Source organism: Macaca thibetana, chromosome 8 (genome assembly GCF_024542745.1).
Source record: "Macaca thibetana thibetana isolate TM-01 chromosome 8, ASM2454274v1, whole genome shotgun sequence".
NCBI lineage: Eukaryota > Metazoa > Chordata > Mammalia > Primates > Cercopithecidae > Macaca > Macaca thibetana.
This window is the reverse complement of record NC_065585.1, coordinates 114,131,201-114,150,174: the sequence shown is the minus strand read 5'-3', so window position 1 is coordinate 114,150,174 and position 18,974 is coordinate 114,131,201. Positions and strand designations below refer to the sequence as shown.

Here is an 18,974-nt window from a genome sequence, read left to right as displayed (position 1 = left end):
CGCTTGAACCCTGGAGGTGGAGGTTGCAGTGACCTGAGATCATGCCACAGCACTGCAGCCTAGGTGACAGTGAGACTCCGACTCAAAAAGAAAAGAGTAGAGAAAGGGAAAGAAAAGAAAAGAATAAAAGAAAAGAAAAGAATAAAAGAAAAGAAAAGAAAGGAAAAAAGAAATTTACTTGGAGATCCCCAGAAAGCTCACCTAGGTTGGCTCACAGTCATGTCTAGGACTTGTTGCCTCTCTCACTTCTCAGAGTAGCTTCAGACTGGTGCTTCAGGTCCTCTGTTAAGGCATCAAACAAAGGCAGATGGTAAATAGTTTTAATTCACCCAGCTAGGGTCTCCAGCCATTCAGCTCCTCAGGAAACCAGACACTTGGCTTTAGGTGGGAAGTTGCTTTTACAAGAGATAGAAAATATGGCCTCGTTTCAGAATGTTTGTTCCAGTGCAGGGATAAATATATTTTGTTAAATGATAAATCTTGAAAACTTTAAGTCCTTCTAGGCAGGAACTAAAGATGTCAAGAGAGGTGTGGAGAAGAGGAAGTATATTAGGCACTCTGACCTCAGCATGACTTTTGTTGTTGTTGTTGTTTGTTTGTTTTTTAAAGACAAGGTTCTGGTCCATCGCCCAGGCTGGAGTGCAGCAGTGCAATCAACGCTCATTGCAGCCTCAGCCTGCTGGCTCAAGCAATCCTCCTGCCTCAGCCTTTAGAGTAACTGGCATCACAGACCCGTGCCACCACATCTGACTAATTTTCGTATTTTTTTTTAAATAGAGAGAGGGTCTTACTATATTGTCCAGGTTGGCCTTGAACTCCTGGGCTCAAGTGATGCTCTGGCCTCAGCCTCCCAAAGTGCTGGGATTACAGGTGTGAGCCACTGCACCGGGTCAGCATGACTCTTTATCATAGAAAGATTAGTATGGAAGGATCTAGAGATAGTATTATCTCCTGATGCCCCAGCTTGGCCTGGAGCTCACAGGTAATTTAGTTTCTGGTAAGAGAGATTGGAAAAAGGACACTAGGATTTGAAACTCTTGCATTCTTCTGGTTTTGCCTCTAGCTATCATGGGACCTTGAGTGAGTGAGTTTCCTCATCTGTACAATGAGAAAACTAGATTAGACAGCCTCCAAGACCCCTTCCAGCTTTCCAACCAGAAACCTGTGCTTCTGGTATTATGAACTCTAAGCACAGATACCACTGACCTCACCACTATGAATGCATTCGAGGGAAACTTCCCAGCAATCTTTTTACAGGGGGCTCATGTGTGTTAAAGACAGAGATGAATGTTTTAAAGGCTACAATTCAACAGTCATTGCCATTGAGGCGATTTTCCTGCTCATGTTTTTCTCTTTTTGGGTCCAATTCAGAAATGTTTTCAGTCAATATGTCAGTGTGGGTGGAAACAAAAAAAAAACCTGGAAGATTTTCTGTTTTATATCCTTGTTGATAAAACTCACAAACAAGGCCCCATTGCCTTCAATGGGCGGTAGAAGGGTAGGAAATTCTCATCCTTGCAGGTCTAAAAATAAGTCCTTGTTGATGATCTGGACAATCTGATTGCTTGAAAAAGCAGCAGCCTGGAGTTTCACCACATGAAACAGAGGGTGCACTTCCCTGGCTGGGCCCAGGACACCAGAATAATAATAAAGTTGACCTTTTGCAAAGGAACATTGAGAACCTTGGGGCCATGACTTTCCCCACTCTCTCATTTTATGGCCCTGTACTGAATTTCATATAAAATATCTGAGTACATATTTTAGTGTAAACGTCGCTTATTTCCTGTTAGGACTTAAAGTGGTTTATATATTCAGCCTGACCTTTAAAGAAGATATGACACAAACAGGATTTTGAAGGATTCACTTTATGGAAGATCTTGAAGATTAAAGATCGTTCAGTCAATAAAAATGATTTTTTTTTCCTACTTGTTGACTAACAGAACTGATGGCCTCAAATGTTTCCTTTTGCTGGCTTTGTCGGGGCCAAAGGAAAACTACCCCTTTGCCCTCTGAAGATTTGCTGAAAAATCAACTGAAATAAGGCAGATTAATAGGAGGAAAGGCATACAAGTTTGTTTTAATGTGCATAGGTGGAAGGAAGCAGAGGGAATCACAAGAGTGTGATTACCCCACAAGTCAGCAGAGTTTATTTATTTATTTACTTATTTATTTATTTGAGATGGAATCTCACTCTGTTGCCCAGGCTGGAGTGCCGTGGCATAATCCCGGCTCACTGCAACCTCTGCCTTCTGGGTTCAAGCGATTCTCCTGCCTCAGCCTCCCAAGTAGCTGGGATTACCGGCATGCACCACCACAGCTGGCTAATTTTTGTATTCTTAGTAGAGAGAGGGTTTCACCATGTTGTCCAGGCTGGTCTCAAACTCCTGAACTCAAGTAATACACCTGCCTTGGCCTCCGAAAGTGCTGGGATTACAGGCATGAGCCACCACACCCAGGCTTTTTTCTTTCCTTTTAAATCAAAGGTGCCTACCAAGTGACTCAACCAAACCAATAAGTATGACAACCAAGGATGCATGAGCCACCTCCAAAGAGGTGCAAAGAAGGAGTCCTCACAAGATCCAGAGCTACATTACAAAGACAACAAAAAAAGGTACCTAGAGATGAGCAGAAAGACAAGAGCTGTCCACAGGAGGGAAGAGGATCAAGAACAAATAGGCAGTGCAAAAAGTCAAGTCACACAAATACATAATCAAAACAAATAATTCAAACGAATTCTTTTTTGTTTTGTTTGTTTTTTTTCTTGTTTGTTTGTTTTGTTTTGATCTGAGTTAAAGGATTTACATCATCTAGAAATTGGTTCCCTGACTTGGAATCAAACCCAAGCTACAATGTGAAAGTGCAGAATCTTAACCAGGCAAGCGACAGGGTAGAGTGAATACCTTTTTTTTTTTTTTGCAAATCCCACAAGGAACCCAAAGCAGGTAGTGTGAGTGTACAAAGGATTTTTAACTTTTCTTTTCTTGTTTTAAGAAAGGGTCTTACTCTGTCACCCAGGCTGGAGGGCAGTTGCGCAATCATAGCTCATACAGCCTTGTCCTCCTGGGCCCAAGGCCCATCTCAGCCTCCTGAGTAGCTGCAACTACAGGCATGCACCACCATGCCTGGCCACTTTGTTTTCAATCTGTTAAAAATCTTGTCAAATGATTTTTTTTTTCTTTTTTTTTTCCCGGCAGATTCTTGCTTTCTCACCCAGGCTGGAGTGTAGTTGGAGTGCAACGGTGAGATCTCGGCTTACTGCAACCCCCGCCTCCCAGGTTCAAGCGATTCTCCCACCTCACCCTCCTGAGTAGCTGGAATTATAAGTATGTACCACCATGCCTGGCTACTTTTTGTATGTTTAGTAGAGATAGGGTTTCACCATGTTTGCCAGGCTGGTCTCAAACTCCTGGTCTCAAGTGATCTGCCCACCTCAGCCTCCCAAAATGCTGGGATTACAGGTGTGAGCCACCATGCCTGGTCCAAAATAATTTTTAATTTTTAAGGCTATGTTTCTTTCCCATCCTTTCTTAGGTACCAGTAAGATCACTATTTAACATGTGAGCGCTCTAAAAAGTTTTAAAAATATATATGGCCAATATACTTATCCCATAAGTGACTCAAGCCAATGAGTCTTTTTCATAAAAAGTCCCAGAGGTAAATTTCCAGGTTTAGAATATCATGGATGTTAGTGCTATTTTAAAAAAATGGTCACAGAAAATGCAGCCTCCATGATTCTCCAAAAATTCACTCCCAGAAATAGGCTGAGATAGCACAAGACTCTTATTGCCACAGATGGTTAAGAATGGTGTTTGTGGATATGGTGCCTCCAGGACCCACAAACTTGTTGGGTGGAAGGGCTTGCCAATCGCAGACCCATTAGTCTGTGACACCAGGTACGCCCTCCTGGGATTGGACTTTTCCAGGAGTACCAGGCAACAAGAGTTGAGACAAAAGCCCCTTATGGAGGGGACATCTTATTAAGATAAACTCCCCTGAGAGCTTGGCATGCTAGGAACAGAGAGTGTGCTGCTTAAAATTTAAATATGTCTTGTCATCCCCAGTGCTTTTGGACTGGCCACCAGACAAGACTTGAAAATCATGCCCCTCGGATAGCAGATGGTGTGTGTGTGGGGGGCTCCCACTTGGTCACAATGAAGCTCTCAAGGACATCAAACAAGATGAGAGGCGAACCTCATTCTATCTTTATCTCAGAGACCCATAGTACAATTTGTCTGCTGGTCTGATGAGAATCATCAAAATCACCAATCTGTAAGGGCTAGGGAATAGGCTTAGAGGGGCATTAGGCTCATGTTCTACCCTATGACACACCTTTTTGTGAAAAAATGACACAGGAAGACAAAGACAGGAAAAACAAGGACTATTTCTGGGGGGAAAAAGATCAGACTATGAACATTCATAACAAAAAATACATCAGAGTCGCTAAATCTAACACTAGTCACACAAATACTTTTCTCCCATTCATCTTAAACTTGGAAAAGGAAAAAGAGAAAAACTGACTTTTATCATCCGCTCAACTGGATTCCACGTAAGAGACCAGGAATCTGACCAGTAAGAATTTCTTACCCTTCTGCCAGATTGTCAGGTCCTGGGTTCCCTTGACTGCATCTTCAGAAGAGCAGAGTGGATTTGGTTGTCCTGCTCACAGTGCCAAAACTGCAGGGGCCAAGGGAAAACTTTCTCTCTACCCGCTGAAGGTTTGCAGAACACCAACTGACAACAGGCAGATTCATAGGAAAAAAGGCATACAGAATTTATTTTAACCTGCACTGGGGGGAACCATAGGAAATCAGTGACCCCATAACCTGATAGGTTACAGACGCTTATATTCCCTTCTTCATAGGGGAAAGATGGGGAAATGTGGATGGCTTTGAGAGGTATAGTAAATGATTTTTAGGATAATTCAATGGACTTGGAGAACATACCATGGCCTAGGTCAAAGTCTGTTGGGTCCACAGAGCAGACAATGGCTGGTAAAAGATTCTCTTTGAAATACTGAATGGGACTGAAGCGGAAGACAATGGTTTGTGACAAGTCTGTCAAGGTGTGCTGATAAGCTTCAGCCTTTCTTCCTGTGATATGAGCTTGGTTAATGAAAACTCAGGGAAGGGACCAGAGGTGCTTGTTTTCTTCTTTGGTGGGTGCAGACTTTAGGCAGATAAGGGAACTTCAGAGAACAGCTTCATCCTTCACTTTGGGACAGAGAGAAGATTGAGAGACAGGAGGGGGAGGTCAGAGAGACCTGGAGCCTGCTTCTGTAGTCCAGCGTGTCAACGTCCCGTATTTTAGGTATCAGTTTCTCAGCCTCAACAGCACCATCTTTTCTTTCAAGGGGCAACCGGTCTGTGGGGTTTGGAGAAGATGGAGCTGGTCCCAAATTCTGCCTTTGCCCCTCACCAGCTGTGGAACTGCTGCTGACACACCTAAGCCAGTCCGGTCACTCAGCAAGCAGCAGGGGTCACCTGGCAAAGACAGCGACTTTCTGAGATAAGTGGGCTGAGGCCTCTTTCCTCAGCCGTGTCCCCAATAGTGGGTAACGATGAAAGCGAGTCTTCAACTAAATTCTACTAAGCACGCAAATATTTATCAGCAAGCTGGTACAAACAGTCCTGCAACCTGGTCACCCACCCTGTCCTGCGTCACTCAGACAGGCGCCTTGCCTGGAAGGTTAGCTCAGAAGTGCAGGGAACGTCTTTTGTTAGGTCCACAGGGAATGGGAAAGACAGAATCCACAGGAGTGTCCTCTGGCATGAAAATGCCCGACTTGCCCACCTTTTCAGCCTCAAATATGCAAGGCCACTGGAGGCTGTGTGATATTTCTAACCAATGACCTCTTTTGCAATGAATCACCTATTCATGTAGCCAATACAAATATTTCTAGCATCCCTTATGCTAACCAATAAACTCTCTAGTGTAGCTTTTCATACTATAACTTAAATGCTAAGTAACTACCTTTGAAGAGATTGATCCTTGATTAGGTCACTTCATCTGTTAACCACTCCTGGAAGGCTGGGTCTTGATTTGTCCTTGAATGCACACTAACTGCCCTCAGTATATAAATCAGAAGCGTCTTCTGCAAGTATCACACTGTTTTTATCGATGTATTTTTAAAGTTGGCTGTATACAGCGGCTCCCACCTGTACTTCCAGCATTTTGGGAGGCTAAGGAGAGACGATCGCTTGAGCCCAGGAGTTCAAGCCCAGCCTAGGCAACACAGTGAATTCCCATCTCTACAGAAAACAAAAAAAGTTAGCTGGGTGTGGTGGCGCATGTCTGTAGACCCAGCTAGTTTGGAAGCTGGGGCAGGAAGATAGCTTGAGCCCAGGAGTTGGAGGCTGTAGTGAGTTATAATCATGCCATTGCACTCCAGCCATTGTGGTAATTTACTTTGCTTTCAGAGTGAGTTAACTACTGCACAAGCAATGCAGCAGTGACCAAGGACAAATTACTCAACCTCTTGAAGATTCCTGTTCCCCATCTGTGGAATGGCAATATCATTATCTTGTCAGGGTTTACTGTGAACATTAAAGGAAACAAATGTATAGAAAATAAACCAATACACACACAATTTCACGTGCGTGTGTGGGAGGGTGTGCACATGAGTGATGGGCACGTAGTACTTCTAAACGTGAAGCCTCTGCACTTCCCTACTAAGGTATCTAAGGAATGAAAAGGAGAACATGACAGAGTGGGGAAAAGAAGCACAGATACGGAATAGTGGGAGCCATAGGAAGCCTGGAGGATTCCTTAAGATCATCAGAGGCACCCTCCCAGCCTTCTTTTAGAAATGTTCCCTAGTAGAAATTAACATTAAGAGGGAAATTTAGCAAAACAGTGAGACTCAGGAATTTTTCAAAGAGGTTTCCTTCTGAGTTTTTCATCAAAAATACTCCAGATGTCCATTACCCTAATGCCTCAGAGTGACATGTGCTTATCAGATTACAAAGGAGAGACTGAGGCCTCTGGGACTGTGCAAGAGCCTGGCCTCAGGTGTTATTGTGAAATATCCTTACTTGTGATGCCCACAAACTTCCCTGTACCTCACACTCTTCCTATAAACAGGGGGCATAACAAAATCTACTTCATGGTCGGGCGTGGTGGCTCACACCCGTAATCCCAGCACTTTGGGAGGCTGAGATGGGCAGATCACTTGAGGCCAGGAGTTTGAGACCAGCCTGGCCACCATGGTGAAAACTTGTTTCTATGAAAAATACAAAAATTAGCTGGGTGTGGTGGTGCACGCTTGTATTCCCAGCTATTTGGGAGGCTGAGGCTCAAGAATCACTTGAACCCGGGAGGCAGAGATTGTAGTGAGCCGACATCCTACCACTGCACTGAAGCCTGGGCGACACAGTAAGATTCTGTCTCAAAACAAAAACAAAAACAACAACAAAAACAACAACAACAAAAAACCACCTAGTTCACAGGGTTGTAGTGGGTGGCATTGGGAATGTTTGACTTTCATAAACCATTTGCTGAAATTTGTTAAAGAACTTTTTTTCTGAAGACTGATTTTCTGATTTTTAATTTTTTAATTTTTTAATTTTTAAATAGTAGGTGTATATATTAATGAGGTATATGGGATGTTTTGATAAAGGCATACAATGTATAATAATCATATCAGGGTAAATGAGATATCCATCCCCTTAAGCATTTATCCTTTGTATTATAAACAATCCAATTATACTCTTAGTTATTTTGTTTAATTTTAATTTTTTATTTTTTTGAGAGGAAGCCTTCCTCTGTCACTCAGGCTGAAGTGAAGTGGCACAATCTCAGCTCACCGCAACCTCCACCTCCCAGACTCAAGCAATTCTCCTGCCTCAGCCTTCCAAGTAGCTGAGATTTACAGGCATGTGCCACCAGGCCTGGTTAATTTTGTATTTTTAGTAGAGACAGGATTTCTCCATGTCAGTCAGACTGGTCTTGAACTCCTGACCACAGGTGATCCACTCGCCTCAGACTCCCAAAGTGCTGGGATTACAGGCGTGAGCCACCACTCCCAGCCTTTTATTTATTTAAAAAATGTACAATTAAATTATTATTGAGATTGGGTGTGGTGGCTCACGCCTAATCCCAGCACTTTGGGAGGCCGAGACAGGGGGATTGCTTGTACCCAGGAGGTCAAGACCAGCCTGAGCAACACAGCGAGATCCCATCTGTACAAAAAAGTTTAAAAATGAGCTGGGTGTGGTGGTGTGTGCTTGTGATCAAAGCTACTTGGGATGCTGAGGTAGGAGTTTCACTTGAGCCCAGGAGCTCGAGGCTTCAGTGAGCCGTGATCACATTACTGCACTCCAGACTGGGTGACAGAGCGAGACTCTGTCTCAAAAAATACATACACACATAAGTACATACATACATACATACATACATACATACATACATACGTACTGAATATAGTCACCCTGTTGTGCTATTAACTACTAGATCTGATTCACTCTTTCTATATATTTGTTTTGTTTTTGATACCTATTAACCCTCTCCTTCTCTGATTTTTAAGTTTTGGCATGAAAAAGTCAAGATCATGTCAGACAGCACGATAAGGCCTCAGATCAGGGCAGTTGTTTAGGAAGGAAGCTGTGTTTCTTAAGATGATGTGTGGGACTAGGAAGTGGAAATAACAGGAAAGGAAATTGGGAGTGAACAACAACCAGAAAATTTCCTTCCTTAAAAAGGAAGGAAAGTAAAAGAGCCATCTCTTTTCCCATCCCGCTCTCAGACCATCCCCCACCTCTCATCCCACTCTCAGACGTAAGAGATGTGAAGAGGCCTTTGGTTGGCTCATCTCTGAGCAACAAACAGTTGCAGAGTCCCTGCGCACTGCTAAAGCCTCTAATGCCAAAGCTTCCATCCGGGGGCCAACCAAGTAAGCTGCACCTTCTCCAGGGCTCTGCACAGACCCGGGCCCACCCACACCACCCCTTGCCTTGCTTCCAGAAAGAGACTTGTCTATGCAGAGGTTTTGGAGAGAAATTCAGTTTTCTTCTTTTTCTCCTCTGTGGAATCTTGGATGATTCTTTCTCTCTTTTACATACTGTGAAATGATGGAGTTCATTGTTTTACACTCACACACGGATGCCTCCCTCTTTCATGTAAAATTGTGGGCCTTTTTTTTTTTTTTTTTTTTTTCCAGGCAGTCTCTCTGTGTTGCCCAGGCTGGAGAGCAGTGGCGCGATCTTGGCTCACTGCAAGCTCCGCCTCCTGGGTTCACACCATTCTCCTGCCTCAGCTGGGACTACAGGCGCCTGCCACCATGCCTAGCTAATTTTTTTGTATTTTTAGTAGAGATGGGGTTCCACCGGGTTAGCCAGGATGGTCTCGATCTCCTGACCTTGTGAACCGCCCATCTCGGCCTCCCAAAGTGCTGGGATTACAGGCGTGAGCCACCGCGCCCTGGCCAGTTGTGGGCTTTTTATTTCCAGAAGGGATCTTGCTCTGTCACCCAGGCTGGAGTGCAGTGGCACAGCCATGGCTCACTGCAGTCTCCAACTCTTGAGCTCAAGCGATCCTCCCACCTCAGCCTCCTGAGTAGCTGGGACTACAGGCATGTGCCATCACGCTCTGCTATTTTTTAAAACTTTTGTACAGATGGGGGTCTCACTCGGTTGCCCAGACTGGTGTCAAACTCCTGGCCTCAAGTGATCCTCCCACCTCAGCCTCTCAAAGGGCTGGGATTACAGGCATGAGCCACTACATCAGGACTAAGTGATGGGCTTTAGATGCAAGAGGACTTCTGAATTTGGGGTCCATCTTGTGTCTTCACTCTTCAGCTTTGTTTAACAAAAACCCAAACAACCCCCAATTTCAACTCAGGATACTCACGTTTGCCTCTGGCTTTTTTTCTGTTTCTGTTTTCCTTTCTCCTCTGTGCCTACCTTACCCCTAATTCTTCACATCCTCCTGCCCAAGAAAAGTTTTATCTGCCTGTCCAGGTTTTTGCTTGGGGAAATCACAGAAATTATAATATGCCACCATCCAGGGCAAGCTGTACTTTAAAGAGCTTGGCAGTTGAAAGTTGAGGGGAAGAAAAGGAAGAGGAGATCCTCATAAAATGTTGCAATACATAACTTTCTCCTTTCGTGTTTGTTTTACTTCAAATAAAGCCTTGTTTTATCTGATCTTTATACACCTGAAACCAGATTCTCTCTTTCTTTTTTTTTTTCTCTCTCTTTTTTTCCCAATCATTACAAACGTGACCCCCAGGGGGAAATTACATGGCATCCAAATTTGTATTCATGTATTTGAAGTTAGGGAGCTTATTTTATTTTTCCTTATATGTGGTTTCTGTGACTCATTTGCTGTTTTTCTTTTCCTCTGATAGGTGACCAAAATGACAAGTCTTCAAGTCTGTTCCAAAAAATAGCTGAGAGCAGAAGCAGAGTCCTCGGGGCATCCTATGTTCCAGGTATGGGTGACAGCCACACAATAGGGCGGAGGGACACACACAGGTGACCCCACAAGCCGGTGTGCACAGTATGTGTGCTCCAGAAGCAAGCACAGGCCCGGCTTTCTTATAGAGGGAGATTAACTTAGACTGGGTGTGTGCGATTATATGGCTAATATATATTCATTATAAAAAGTGTTCAGTTAGGCGTGGTGACTCACACCTGTAATCCCAGCACTTTGGGAGGCCAAGGTGAACAGATCATCTGAGGCCAGGAGTTCGAGACCACCCTGGCCAACATGGCAAAACCGTTTCTACTAAAAATGCAAAAGATTAGTCAAGCATTGTGGCGTGAGCCTGGCCAACAAGGTGAAAATAAGGAAGAAAATAAGTTAGAGCACTACTCAAACTTAAAACAAAGGTTTAGATCATCAGACTATCCCTAACCCTTATCAAAATAGGTAATCAGAAAATTGACTATGCATGCATAGATAGCTACTGGAAAAATAAATTCTCAAGATGCATATTAGGTATCAACCTGTTTTGAGAGGCTAGTATAAGAATGTCTAGAAATTGGTCGCTTTATTTGAAACAAAGTTGTTTAATTTTAAAACTTTCCAATTCCTCCCATTTATCCTATTTATAGATACTTTTCTTTAAAAAGTAAATTCTTCCTCTCCAAAGGGTGACAGATCTAAAGTTGTGGAGAGAATGGGTACAGAGAGGATTGTGGGGTGAGCTCTGATCATCTCTACTTAAGAGATGAGAAATTGAAGTAGGAACATTTACGGTCCTTGATATGAGAATATAAGCCAGACTGTTTCCTCCTGGGACAGCGGACACTTGAACATATAATCAGCACCCTTTCCTATTGTATTCCCAGCACTAATAGATTCATGAGGCTCACCGCTTACCCTTGAGTGGAGAGAATCCAGGAATGGTCAGTGTGATCAAGCAGTCCTGGGGATTTCTCACACGTAGGGGAGAGATGGGAGCTGAGGACTCTGCTGAACCCTTCATTCACCCTGGGCCACAGGCTCCTGTTTTGTAGATTCTTCACTTTGCTTTGCTAAAACAAATTTTACCTGCTTGGCAGGTCTCTGCCTCTGGCATCTCTCCTTAGGAGCTCTGGGTAATAACAGCTGTCAACACCACAAGCTTGTGCTGTCAGCTGCTGAGTGGTCAGAGCAGCTGATGCTGGGGACAGGTCTGCACCTGTGTTTCTGAGGTGAGGCTGGAATGAGGTATGGGGAGGAAAGGGCAGAGACATAGGGAAGGCAAACCTGGGGGCAGGGTGTGGGGTGAAGTTCAACTTTGGTATTCCAAACCCAAAGAGTCAATGTGGCCTTCAGTAATTAAGCCATGAATTAAAACCAAAGTAAGAAATGGGGACCGCATGGCCAGGAGCAGAGGCATGTGCTTGTAGTCCCAGCTACTCGGGAGGCTGAGGCGGGAGGATTGCTTGAGGCCAGGATTTAGAAGCTGCATTGAGCCATGATCACGCCAATGCACTCCAGCCTGGGGAATAGAACAAGACACTATCTCTAAAAAAAGGTGGTGGGGGGATTGTACTTGTTAATGATCAGATGCTAAAACAAGACCCATTTGAAGGCTGTAAGCATTTCAGAGTCCCAGGGCATAAACAGGGTATCTACAGTAATGTAAACCATTTTTGCATTTTGAAGTTAAGTAGGTCTGGTGCCTTGTTAGGTAAAGACTTTTCAGAGCTTGATTCTGTCTTGTCTAATGGTTTGTGTTCCCTATCCACTATTGGCTGGAATGGGAGCCTGGAACCTTTTTATTTTCATCCCTCTTCACTCAGGTAGAATGTTGTGCTGCAGATGCTGGTTCTGCCTCATAAGGCTGGGCGAGTGGCACTCCTGTGGCCTTTCACCCTTATTCAGGGCCTCTTATGAACTTCAAGGGAAGTACCATCTAGCACTCAATCTGCCAAAGGCTAGTTTTGTTTCTTCAGTCATTGGGAGTCCTAGAAGCCTCTGGGACCCTTTCATAATGCCCATATCTCTTTCACAATTCCATAATTAAGTCTCCCAGCACTGAGGACTCTGTCTTTATTCTTAAGACTTTATTTTATACCTGGAAGTCTTTAAATAATTTCTTACCCTAGATACCCACCCAAAAAGCTTTGGGGAACGTTCAGAATTGGTTTAGCTGTGTGTGCTGGATCTTCTGTTAAATGCCTTGCAGGGAAACAGGATCGAACAAATATGAGGAAAGTGTTTTAGAAACAATTTGCCAGATGGCTCTTCTCTGCTTGTCATATTAGCTTGGTTTTGTGACTTATGAGTAAATTTCCTTGTACAATTCCCACCGGAGCTACAGAGTTAGCAAGAGCATGTCAGAGGAGTATCTAAATAAATTCTAAGCCAAGGGGAGTTTTCAATCATAAAACTTCTTGGTGACTTTAATCACATAGAGGATCCTCACAGGGCTTCGAAGGACAGCATTTATGAAATAACCCAAAAGCCTGTGCAGGAACCAAGACTGCCTCTCCACCGCAAAACCAAATGGAAACCAGTTCGAACACAACTTATGGTTGAGTCTCTCTCCCTCACTTGTAGTTAATTTTACTTCTTTCAGCATTGGCGTTAGATCTACCAAAATAGTATGTATGACACTGGCTTTTCTCAGGCTGCATGGATCACAACCAGGAAGGGGAAAATGCCAAAAGTTTCTCAAGGCAAAATATTTTCTTCGTTTTCCATATGGAGAAGTTGGAAATGGCTTTTCAACTCGTATAAGGAAGGTAGGTTTCTGTGGCTACTACCATCTGATGAAAACGGTGCAGAGAATCCTTCCCCAAGAGTAAGAAATACTTCCATTTTAAGGTCTCCTACTTGACTGCAAAATGATTATAGATTTTAGAGTTGATTTTTCCGCCTCTGAAACTGAGTACACAGTAAAACTTCACTCTCCAAAGTCCTTGCTAGCAGGTGCTGTTTCTGCGCTTGCAGGTGGGAGTGGGGCAGAGGAAAGAGAGATACAGTCTATATAATAAACTCTAAGGTTGTTCATAGGTGAACTCGTCTGTGCCCTGCTATTGCTGGTGATTCTATTTAAGTGGAAATGAACGGGAGTAGTGTATGTTCTTTCTTAGTTTAGCTGCGTAGGTTAATGTTGCTTAAGTGCGTGAGTTTTTCTAAAACAAACTAGCAAGAGAATTAAACCTGGAAGTTAAGAGACCTGGGTTCTCTCTGGTTCTAACTCTGCCATTGATTTAGTTTGTGACTTGAACACTCTGATCCTTTTTTTTTTCCCATCTGTGAAATGGGGTTTTAGGGGAATGGTTAGATTGGACAACTTTTAAGATTCCGTCCACTTGGGAGATAAAATAATTATTTTCCTTTTTAGTCCTCTTTATATTATACCTTATTACCACTGACCTCCTTTCTTGAGTGGCTGCATAGGCGGTAGCATTTTCTTTAGGAAATTCTTCAAATAAGAATTTTAAGTACCTAGGTGTTAGAAGATTAATGTTTAGCTCTGTCAGGGATTTTATTTTTATCTATTTATTTACTTTGAGACAGAGTCTCCCTCTCTCCCCCAGGCTGGAGTGCAGTGGTGCAATCTTGGCTCACTGCAGCCTCTACCTCGCAGGTTCAAGTGATTCTCTCACCTCAGCCTCCTGAGTAGCTGGGATTACTGGCGTGCGCCACCATGTGTGGCTAATTTTTACATTTTTGGTAGAGACGGGGTTTCACCATGCTGGCCAGGCTGCTCTCGAATTCCTGGCTTCAGGTGATCCACCCACATCGGCCTCCCAAAGTGCTGGGATTACAGGTGTGAGCCACCTTGCTCGGCCCTGTCAGAGATTATTTGTATATGTTCTGGGTATGTTGTAGGGCCACCAACTAACTAGACCTCCAAAATCATCACTCTTTTTGCCATTGGTGAACCAATTATGTATAAGACCTTGAATTTCTAAGCAATCATCATAGTGGGCAAGGCCATTCACTCCACTGTCTTCCTCACTCCATCATCTTCCCACTTGCTTGTTCAGGCTGCTTGGAATCTCTCTCCCTAGGATGTTATGTCATTGCCTCCTTTGTATCTGGTTCCCAGCCAAAATGTGCATTCCTCACATCAGGGCCATCTGTGACCACTGTCTAACAATGGTCTCTTTCCATGGCCCTCACATTTTTCTGTTTTATCATCTTTCTTGCTGCTATCTCTTTCTGAAATTCATCTTTTTCTTTTCTTTACTTTTTTTTTTTTTTTTTTTTTGAGACAGTGTCTCACCTTGTCACCCGGGCTGGAGTGCAGTGGTGCAATCTTAGTTCACTGAAACCTCTGCCTCCCAGGTTCAAGTGATTCTCCTGTCTCAGCCTCCCAAGTAGCTGGAATTATAGGCATGCACCACCATGCCCGGCTAACTTTTTTATTTTTAGTAGAGATGGGGCTTCACCATGTTCGCCAGGATGGTCTCAAACTGTTGACCTCAAGTGATCTGCTCACTTCAGCCTCTCAAAGTGCTGGGATTATAGGCGTGAGCCACCGCACCCAGCCTGAAAGTCATCTTTATTTTTTTTGCTCGTTTCTTACCCATCTCCTTCTACTAGAAGCTTAAGGTCTACTAAGCCTTGTCTTATTCTCTGTTGTATCTCTAACACCAAACATGAGATTCATCAGGACATCCAGTAAATATCTGCTGAATGAGTGGAAAAACTTTTCCCCTTCTCATTGCCCCTTGGTACTCCCACCACCCCAAACTTCTTGCAGCTTTTCAAACATGCCACACTCTTTTCTACCTCCATGCTGTTTGCTTTGCCAAGAAGGGCCCCTTTCTCGGTTACCATTTCACTATCCTTGAAGACCTAGGTCAAACACCACTCCTCTCCTGGATTGGCACTTGGTTTGCATCTCTATTATAGCTCTTTCCACATTGCACTCACTTGTTTTTCTGTCTATCCTGTAATTCTGAAGGGATCTCTAGTGTCAGGGACCATGTCTTGATTATCTTTGTGCCCCAGGCTTATCGTACAGTGTCTGATCCCTAGTAGGGGCCAATAAGTGTTTGTGAATGAATGATTTGCCCTGAAACTTTTGGATAATGAGACTCATATATACAGAGGTTGCCTCATCTCCTTTGGGAGTCCAGGTTTATGCTATTGCTGTGTTGCTGGAGTAGGGCTGACTGAGGGGACTTGTGGAATGACCATCTGGGAGTAGAAAGACACTGAGGGAGGACACAGAGTGGGAGGGGGGCAGTAGACTGCCAGCTGCCTTTCGCTGAGGGACATGAGGCTCCCAAAAGAGTGTAAATCCCTTTATCGGGTTGCATCTGGCCCTTTCTCAATTTGTGCAGCAGATTTCCATTCCACAGTTGTTTGCAGCCTGAAAGCTGTGGAAGAACTGGAAACACTTTCAAGTACTAGTCGTCTGTCTGGGTGACAGATTCTCCTGAGATCCTGGAGGAAACTGCAAACAGGGCCATGAGCCTCACCCACTGCAGGTGCCATTTTCCAGGACTGCGTTCCCAAAATCTGGCTGGAAAAAGGGCCTGCCACCAGCGATCTGTTGATAGAAAATATGGAAAATCTTGCCTGATTACTGCATGCCTCCTCCTGGTCCTACACGGATAGGAACAGGAAGACCTCACTCTCTTTCTTTCTTTCTCTCTTTGTTTTCCTTTCCCAGACAGGATCTTGCTCAGTCACTCAGACTGGAGTGCAGTGGAATGAACATGGCTCACTGGAGCCTGAACCTTCCTGGCTCAAGTGATCCTCCTGCCACAGCCTCCTGAGTAGCTGGGACTACAGGCACATGCCACCATGTCAAGCTAATTTTTGTATTTTTTTGTAGAGACAGGGTCTCACTCTCGCCCAGGCTGGTTTCAAAGTCCTGGCCTCAAGTGATCCTCCTGCCTTGGCCTCCCAAAATGCTGGTATTACAGGCATGAGCCACCGAGTCGGTCAACATCTCTTTTTTTTAAATCTGTTTCTGAGTCACTAGTTGGTTAATTGCGGTAACACGCATGACCCCTCCCCTGTCAACTGCAAGTAGGCAGTGTACAGACTCGTCATTTTTATTAAGAATAATTATCAGAGAACAAAACATCCCGACACATCAATGCCAGTTTTCACTTATAGGGATGTTATTGAAGACTTTTAGAATAATGCAGAGATTTCCTAAAACTGATGGCAAAAATAACACTGGTAAAACGATATAGCATGCTGTAAGTATTGAGTGAGTGAAAATAAATTTTTTTCCAAAGGTTTGGAAAATATGAAGGCTAGGATAATAACATGTAAGTAACAAAGCCAGCCTTTGGGATCAGTTTTAAAAGTCTTAAATTTGGAAGATTTGGTGGAGGGTTTGATAACGGGGCAAGGTTTCTCGGAGGGCTTGATGGTGTGGTTCTGATTTTTTGTGTGCTGATGTGTCTGATGGATACTATCTTGGGGTAATATTATTCCTGTTGAATTATTTGCCCGATTGACTTTTCAACTGGGTGTTATTCCTCTCTACTCTTAATATCTCAGCCTTTTCTATATTCTTCTGCATTCATCTTATAATGTTAGTATATTATTTCCCCTATTAATTAAAAACTCTATTGAGGGCAAGGCTTAAAGCTTACTTATCTCTACAGCTCCTGCACAATTCAGCATAGAGATAGAAATTCAGAATTGACTCATATAGCCAAGTTCCCTTAAAATCAAAAATAAGGAGTAAAAAAATAAATTCATGAGAGAGTGATTTATAAATCAGAATACCAATTTATGATCAGAGTTTATGCTCATACTGCTTGTCAACTATTTCTGGTTCTTTCTACTTTTGGGCATATTTTCAGATTATACCTCTCGGCCCCCATGTAGTTGGGCAGAGAATACACACGACTGGGTCTGGACGTTAAGTTGTGAGTAGAAATGAGATATGTCACATCTGGGCTACAGCTCAGGTGACCAAGTGTCCTAGTTTCCTGAGACTGAGGGGTTTCCTAAGATGTGAGAATTACAGCTCTAAATCAGGACAGTCCCCAGCAAGCTAAACCTATTGTCACGTTAGCTGGAACATTTAATTGCTGGTTCAAGACCCTCCACAATGCACTCTGTTTCCTTCTGGCACAGAAACCGACAACATTTGAGGTGGTGCGTACCCCATTACCCCAGATCCCTGGATCATTACAATGAGCATAGCCTGCCTGCCCATGAACCTATAATGGGCATGTAAGCATTAGTGGTAATTAAAACTTTATTCCAGTATAGCACGTAGATTTTAGAATTTTTGTTATTGCAACAGAACCTAGTTGATCCTAACTGATACATGGATACAGGTAACAATTGGGCTGCTATGCAGTGGTGAATAAGTGCTTCTTTTCTTCTTTATCTTCTAATGGGACAGTTTGCTTAGGAAATCAAAGAATATGAGAAGATCACTTAGTGAAATCATAAGCAGAACAAAAATAGTTGGATAGTATTAGTATGTTTTCATCAATCTGTGCTAGGTTTATCCTTCATTCTCTTCTCTACACAGCTATATATGTCAAGCAGACTGGGTCAGGGACTGTCTCCTGTTAGTGGTATTGGAGAAGAATGGGCCAATCAGTGCATTCAGATTTTTCCCTTCAATACTGAACTTCATCATATTATTTTATTTTCACGATTAACAATTACAGTTCTAAGCTAATAATGTGGTTAGCAATGTTTCCATTTTAGGTAAGTTTCCTAGGGATATCTAGGCAGAGCCTCTTAGTCTCATCAGTAAATTTTTCCTCATTCACATTTCCGGGGGTCGATTTCATTTATTAGTTCAACAAATAGTTATTAATGCCTATTTCTGCCAGGTATAAACAAGGCAGGTAAGATCCCTGACCTATTGGAGTTTGTATTTCTCTGAGTTAGGTTAGGGTTAGCTATAGTAATTGAGACTCAGCAATAGTTTAGTGGTTAAAGTTAGAACTGTATTCATCTCTCATATAACAGTCCAAGGAGACACTCCAGTTGGCAGGCAGCTCTGCTCCACACCAGCTATCAAGGACCCAGTTTCCTTCTACTGGGTTACTCCACCATCAACTATGGTCTTGTCATTGCTACATGGTTGAAGCTTGGGTGGTGAGTAGGTTTGCTGGTAGGAAAGGGCAAAATAATTCAGAAAAGGCATGGCCACTTTCTAAGGCTCAAGCCTACAAGTGACACATGTCATTTCCATTCACAGTCTGTTGGGTGAGAACTGAGTCACATGACACTCTGAACCATAAAGGAGTCTGGGAAATGTGGTTGGCTTCTGTGCCCAGACATCAGCATGAAATGGTAGGCAGTGAGCAACCTCAATTACAACATTCCGATGGCAGATATAAGAGCTTATTACCTGCTTCTCTGCATACAAACTTCTTCCTGTCACTGTGGGGTGAAGGACACTAAGAAAAAAAAAGCATTATGTCTTCCATAAGGAATCTGCATCTTATTAGAAGAAATACTCTCTGTGTGGATACAGACACAAAGCTACAAGTATGGCAGAGAATGCTGTAAATGCAAGCAAATGCCCAAAGCACAAAACACACAGAGTTCAAAGGGCAAAGGGTTGTAACATGCTATGATGACCCTGTAGG

General features: G+C 43.4%; 1 protein-coding gene across 6 annotated transcripts in view; it reads left to right on the top strand.

The window, feature by feature from the left end:
- The window catches only part of DCTN6 (dynactin subunit 6), a 1,120,059-nt gene that overhangs the window by 312,447 nt on the left and 788,638 nt on the right, over nt 1-18,974 (top strand). The window contains exon 1 of one of the 6 annotated variants that reach the window (XM_050802577.1): nt 11,654-11,657. The exons of the other annotated variants lie outside the window; for them this stretch is intronic. The gene's annotated coding sequence lies outside the window, so the exon portion shown is untranslated. Of the gene's footprint in view, nt 1-11,653; nt 11,658-18,974 lie in introns of those variants that run through there. 6 annotated transcript variants of the gene reach the window in all.